Here is a 7,246-nt window from a genome sequence, read left to right as displayed (position 1 = left end):
AGATAAACAAGGCACTCCACAATAATAAAATCTTACACATCTTTTGGTGAGTATGAATGATATCCAGTTGAACCTCTTTAGGATGAACACCAAGGGACCGATGGTATTTATTCTGTGAGCTTAACCTATTTTATAACCAGAGAATACAATTATATCTCCAATAGACATACGAATAGATTTCTTCTACAGCGAAAGACTCTAAGCCACACTGACTCATTGACTCGTCTCGTATGAAACAAATGAGTCACTAGAGAGATTCTGCAAAACGAAAATGCGTACAAACTTTAGCTCTACATCATGAAATGCGAAATTTCGCACCTTTGGACGCGAAACTTGCAGGGAACGCGAAATGAACTGCCCTAGGAAATTTCGTGAGATCGGGTCATGGCGTAAGTGCACTTGGCCCGCGCAAACTACGAAAATGTGCAGAACGCAAAGTTCGTGCAAATATTCGCACACACTTTCGCAAGGACTGTCGCGAAACTTCGTTCGAATTTTCGTTTTGCAGAACCTCTCTACTTAACCTTTCTTTTGCAACATGACGGCAACTGAAACAGCAACAGAGAGTACGATACATGTACTCCACATTCTTACAGGTACTACCAAGAGTCCATAACCCATGGGTTATGGACTCTTGGTACTACAAACAGATTGCAGATCGTAATTCTTGCTTTGGCGGCACGAAACTTTATTTGAGGCAGTGCAATCTCGGTGGTACTCACAAATCAAACAGCCCAGACTTGAGTAAACAAATCCAATCATACAAGTACGAGATTTTCACGAGACGAGACTGCACCCATTGGCTTGTTTCGTACGAAACAAACAAGTTACTGAACCTCTCCACAATAGAGATTTCCCCTGATAAGCGAATTTATTTTGCAAACTCTGTCAATTGGTACTTGAACCTTTCCCTCCAGATTGGGAACTGCCAACGATAGTATGCCACTGACCAGTGCCTTACTTGTAACGTACCAATGTACAATGAACATGAGTATTACGACAACACATCTATATATCTAACATAAGCTTTACCGTCAAGAAGTTGTACTCGCGTTCTTCGCACACTGTAGACAAGGGCAAAGAGATAAAAATGGATCTAAATCCGAATAAAATCAGCACACGTTTCCGTAAATGAAAGGTGAACATAAGCAAATGAATCGAAGGAAACCGGTCAACTAAGATCACCTGTCATCGAGTATTCCGTAAAAGGAGGCCTCGCAGCTCGGCAGCAGAAAAGCAAAATTTAGAAAAGAGATCCTGTCAACTTTTCCATTATTTATTGCATTCCGCCCCAAAATCGGCACACTTTCCCTGAATGAAAGAGTCAACACAAGCAAATGAATCAAAGGCAACTGGTCAACTCACTTGTCATTGAGTAATATTCCGCGAAAGGAGGTCTCAGCAGCGCCGAAACGAAATACACCAGGCCATGAGACGAAATATCCGAAACAGCTCATGCAAGAAGCAGTTCCAAAGAAGGAAGTTCCTCGCGCATGCACATCCGAACACGGATCCGCGGACTGCATGCACTGAACACAATGTCTGCCGTGCACGTGCACAGCACACGGCTACCACGCGTTGGTAGATCTAATACCGAGCACCTTACGTAGAGACTTACGTAGCCTAAGTGAAATACCGAGCACCTTACGTAGAAACTTACGTAGCATAGCGATGTCGTTTTTTCTGCCATGTGAACACAATAATAGAAAAGCTGACAGGATCGCTTTTCTAAATAAAAGGTCAAGAGATACATAATCCTACACAGTTGCGAGGGCATGACGCTCTGATCAGGCCCGAGGTCTGTGAGTGATCTTGCCCGAGGTCGCGACGCCCGAGGTCGCGACGCCCAAGGGGCGTAGCCCCGAGGGCGTCGCGACCGCGGGCAAGATCACTCACATGACCGAGGGCCTGATCAGAGCGTCATGCCCGATGCAACTGTGTAGGATTGCGGTTCAGATAAGGCCCACATATATGGAGATGTTCAAAGAGAAAAAAAAGCCTTGGCAATGGCAACATGCCGCAATGTCACATTGTGTGCAATGTCCATCACAAACAGATTTGTTTGGTCAGGACTTTCCACTTTTGAGATGAAAGTATTCAAGTACAGTGAACGCAAGTTCAGGTTTTTACCGTACCGTTTCTATGGTTGTAGCCAATGAGCGACGTTCCCGCGGTGGCCTTGATGAGCTGATAAAGCCCGTGGTCAATGGATACGGAAAAAATACGGTAGCAATAAAGCCCGTCGTCAATGGCACCCCGTACTCTGTCAGCCTAGCTCTGCAGGGGTCTGTGGCAGTTTTTCGTTGTCAGCTCAGTTCGCACCTCACATTCGACTGTGAACATGCTCTGGTACCTGGAAACAGCCTGTCCGAAAACGGCAACATGAAAAGTGTCTACACATCGTGGTCAGTTTTCAACTCAAGTTCTTGTTGTCGTGAGTGGAGATGAAATTTTACGATAGTTGTGAATAAGCGAAAGAGCATAAAAGAGCTGAAATAAGTGGCAAACATCGCGATCAGTTTTCCACTTTCTGTTCTACATGTAGCGGTACTAAAAAAAGGAGTTGACGAGTTGCCGAACTTTTCTGATAATTTTGAGGAAGCGAAAGATCATGGACCAAGGATCATCCCATCCATGAGAAGCAGATGGACCTGAAACTCACAAGCTGAAGGAGCTGAAACTCACAAGCGGAACCCCTCGATAGGCACATTGCCTTTGGGTCATTTCATAATATTAATAATAATAATAAAGCTGAATCCACCACGTCCCCGACCACCACCCCTATACCAAGAGTACATAACCCCCCCCCCCCCCCCCCCAGAGTGTGCAACGCCGATCCAGCTCTGCATAGGGTCTTGGTCGAGCGGAATCGGATCTTCTGATGTCATGCGTACACTTCACACCCGCGCAAGGCTGGTCTCGAGGCAGGGCACCATTGTTTTTGATCCAAGACTGCAAGAGTACCCGCGACTCCCCGGGTTCCCCTCAGATGTGTACGGTATTATGACGCAAAGATCCGATTCCGCTCGGCCAAGACCCTATGCAGAGCTGGATCAGGCGTTGCACACTCTGGGGGGTTATGTACTCTTGCCTATACGTGTCTTGCTTTTATACCAGAAAAGCGAAAGACAAAACCTGAAACACCATCATATACATAGAGGTCTAAAAAAAAAAAATCGTAGAGGTCTGGCAGGACTTTTCGCCTTCATCAAGGCCTCGTGCGTACGGCCGCGGGCGCAGGCCTCGGCGCTACGCTCCTTGGCCGTACGCACTCGGCCTTGATTCAGCCGTAAAGTCCTGCCAGATCAGCAGACCTCTATGATTCCGTACAAGACTCAAGAGGCTTACTTCACCGTACTGGCAATATATGTTGCCGCGTAACGCGTAACGCAGGGGGGTGCGGCGTAACGCGCGACCAGGCTAGTGCGACAAATTTTCGTTCAGTTCGTAACGCGCGTCCGCCATCCGGCGGGGTGCGGCGATCTTTTTTTTTTGAAAAGAAAAAAATGATGCGGCAATAGAAAAAAAGTGATGCGGCAATAGCCAAAAAAGGACTGCGGCAATATAGAAACCTGTGTAACGGCTCCTGTGCGACTTTGCATGTAACGCCCTGCGTGCGGCAAACATGTGCCAATGTAACGCTTCATGGCCTCATTGCGGCAACATATATTGCCAGTACGGTACTTTGAACTAAGTAGTTACTTGAAGTGCGTCTACAGCAGTCCGTGCGCCAAGGGGTACTCAAGGGCTGATTTTATTTGCAACCGCGGGAAACGAAGTCACCAAGACGCCTTCATTTGAGGCTTTTGGAATTGGAGAATTTATTGAATTTAGGTATGGCTCTCGTCCCTTCTAGAGAACTAACCAAGACCCTGTGGGGGCAGAAGGAGACTTCTTTGGCTCCGTGAATACACTAGCTATGCGGTGGTCTAGTTAGTTTGAGTGTGTGGTTCGTATTCAAAGTGTTCCAAGCCGCAGTTCACTCGAAGGTCATCGTGGATACGTCTGCACTTGAAAATCAAGGCTGGAAAGGACTGCCTGGTGTGTCCGAACGGTATGTTTTGCACTGAAGGCATTTTTTGTATGAATTGTTGAAAGTGTCTACTTGTTCGAAATGCAAAAGACATGGTCGTAGATCCTTGGCCCACAACACCCCACTAAATAAACTATGACCTGTCGTGAAATTATGTGAAATTGATCAACACAATCATACACAAATTATCCTATGGCAAAGTACTGCAAATGCAAATAATAGCATCCCTTTACCTAGGTCATGTTTGTAGGGCCTTATGCCACATCTTTGCATGATTTCCTCATGCAAATCGTGTGCCTAGCTTCGAAAACACATTGCGCTAAGTGCCGAATATATACCTGTGAATCAGAACAACAGCACTCACTATTGCTTTCATGAGTGGTAATGGTCAGCTGAAAGGAAACTTCTATCCATCAACTCATAAGTAAAGTAATGACTAATCTCCTTGCTGCGCATGTGGTTCCTTCGTATTTACATGTACCGTAAAGTACCGCCAGAGCGCCCCACCATCTCGTCCTTTCGGGGTCGTATTGTGGGGGTGGTCTCCGGTCTGTAGGTTATACGACACGATTTTTGTACACATATTGCACGTTCTGCAGACAATCTGTGCCTTCGAGCGGACACGAGCTCCACACAAAAACCTGCTTAGTGTGACCTTAGTACACTAAGTTGCTCACACCGTACGAACTTCGTTGCACTCTGCCACACGATTTTCCTTTCCCTGGCTGTATTATATAAATCTGTCGCAGCAAAATCAAGGTGGGGCGCTCTCGCGGTACTTTACGGTATGTGCGCCTCTCTGTGTTCGGTGAATGATTTTGAATATTTGCGCACGACTTCAGGATAGTGCACATTGTATGCATGTACCTGCATATGTAATCCTTTCATGATTTAAAAATTAGGAGCCGTGCTTCTCATCACCGTGGACAAGTAAATGTCGGCCAATTACGTAGCGTTTGGAGATTTGCACAAGTACAGTTGCGTGTCGATTATGCGGCAACCGCGGAATAAAATGAATATTCTGGACGACTGAAGCTACAAAGCCATCTTGTGTTAACTTAACAGATAAAAAAGACAGTACTTCGAAGTACCTGTATTTATCACTAGTATTACCCTGAGACAGTCGTGCTCATCTCTAGAGACTGGCTTGTATTTAACTCTACGTAATGGCAACTTTCATGATGCTGACTGTCTACATTTACTTGAAGTAGGACTATAAATACTAAATATAAGGTCTATAAGCTGTCAGTGCGGTGCTGTTGGATACCCGACATGCCATGTGACTGACCGCCCGATACTAGTAAACGACATGCGATTGTACCGGTCACAGTGTAGCTGGGTTTTCACGAAAATTTGAAACTTATACGATTGTGAGAAAAGTTCAGAAACCACACTTACACATACACACGCACGCACACACACACACACACACACATGCGCGCACCCGCGCGTGTGCACACACACACACACCTGTCCTGTTCTGTTGAGCCACTACCACAACTTAGCACAAGGATCGCATCGGCCCCAAAGGGGCAGTAGAGCGAAAGTGAGAGGTGTTGGCTTCGAGTTCACCTATCTCTACGGTGAACGCAACCTCGATCGAAAGTCATGCCAAACGGATTTATCTACCACACGCGCGCGCGTGCGCGTATACAAAACGGAGGAAGGATTACTTACTCTCCCTGTATGATGTTTCTGTTGTATTCGTGAACAATGTCATTGATGTTTTTCCATGCATGTTTTTGAATATGCGAGCATAACTTCCAACATCAAGCACATTCTTGCTTTTCATCAGCATGTACAAGTTTATGTTGGGCAGTTATGTAGCGTTTGTTTTACCGGCTGCGTTTGTTTTACCGGCTGCATTTGTTGGTGCTTGCAGGTCATTGGCATGCTGTATGTTTCACAGAAGCTCGTGTAACAGGTTCACCGTACAGCTATGAATGCAATGTAGCGTGTTGAAGCCACTTCGGTATGACGTGATGCCTAATTTCCTGGTTGTACCAAAATTGCGAGTATGCAAGTGATCGTCAAGCCTGCCCCTGTACAGTAGCCGTCTTGCCTTGTTACGCCTGGTTCTGACTCTGCGTTCTCGTTTACTCCATGCAATGTTACAAGGAACACTGCTCCCTTCTCAAGCAATTCATTGGCAACAAAACGCTCGGCTATGCCCTGTAACTTTGCTGTGCGGTTTGTGCTTTGTCAATGTTGTGTACCAGTTCATGATCTGTGCTTGCTGGTCTGTTTGTTTTCTCTCGCACAATTGAGGCGCTGTAGCACAGTGTACAGTGTCGATCATCCTGCCCAGGCTCTGATTTCACGTACCACAGTACGGTTTCTCTTGTTGCTCACTGTAATGTGCATGATACAAGCTCCTTGGTACTCCATAATCACCTGGTGCTGTTGCTGCCATTGTTGGACCCTGCTGATATCCTTCTCGCAATGCCCGAACGTTGTTCCAACAAATGCACAACTCGCTCTTAGTTGTCACATTCGGTTTGGTCTCGTTCCAGTCTTTCGAATTGAGTGAGTGCGTAAACTTGTATGAAGTGGTGGAGCAAAAGCCGTGTGCCGGCAAACATTCAATGTCCGGGTGTAATGACGCACCAAGGTCCCGGGACTTGCGTCCAATTCCTGAGTGATTTTTGTGTGCCTAGCCTCTAGGTATCATACCATATTTGTTTGGTTCAACCGTTTCGGATGCCCACTGCAATACCATTCACTGTATTATGTGTGTATGTTATCCAAGAAATCTCCCATATTTTTGGGTGGACAAACCTCGCCATAAGTCAGTAACCTGGCATTTTGCACTAACAGAACTCCTAGGATATCAGCGCCGTCTCAGTACCTGGGGACAGTTGTAAAGAAAAAGAAAAAATATCCTTGGCCCACAATGCCCCACTAAATAATCCGAAGGGTGTCGCGAAGACGACAATTTCCTTACCTTTCTTTCGTGGACGAAAAAAGACACTTCGCTTCGTCCGTTGCGCATGAAACGAAACATGAGGGTAGTGTTTATCAATAAGAATAGGTATCATGCACGAAGGAATGGCGAAAAGGTACTATGCTCGAGCGCTGGTCGTCGTCTTGTTTGTCAATTTTGAGTCCCATTGAGAATTTTCTTCTCCAGACCTCTCAAATTTCCCGCGGTTGCAAATAAAAGTGCAACTTCTAGACGACTTTTTTGAATTTGGCGCACGGACTGACAGTACT

At 46.0% G+C, this 7,246-nt stretch overlaps 1 long non-coding RNA gene across 1 annotated transcript; it reads left to right on the top strand.

The window, feature by feature from the left end:
- Nucleotides 1-3,731: 3,731 nt before the first annotated feature.
- On the top strand, nt 3,732-6,619 carry LOC135814080 (uncharacterized). The gene is made up of 2 exons (XR_010553150.1): nt 3,732-4,054; nt 5,916-6,619. It is a non-coding gene; the product is annotated as an uncharacterized LOC135814080 (long non-coding RNA).
- The last annotated feature ends 627 nt before the right edge of the window (nt 6,620-7,246 follow it).

The sequence above is a fragment of the Sycon ciliatum genome, chromosome 4 (genome assembly GCF_964019385.1).
Source record: "Sycon ciliatum chromosome 4, ocSycCili1.1, whole genome shotgun sequence".
Lineage (NCBI taxonomy): Eukaryota > Metazoa > Porifera > Calcarea > Leucosolenida > Sycettidae > Sycon > Sycon ciliatum.
This window is presented reverse-complemented; position numbering and strand designations above follow the sequence as displayed.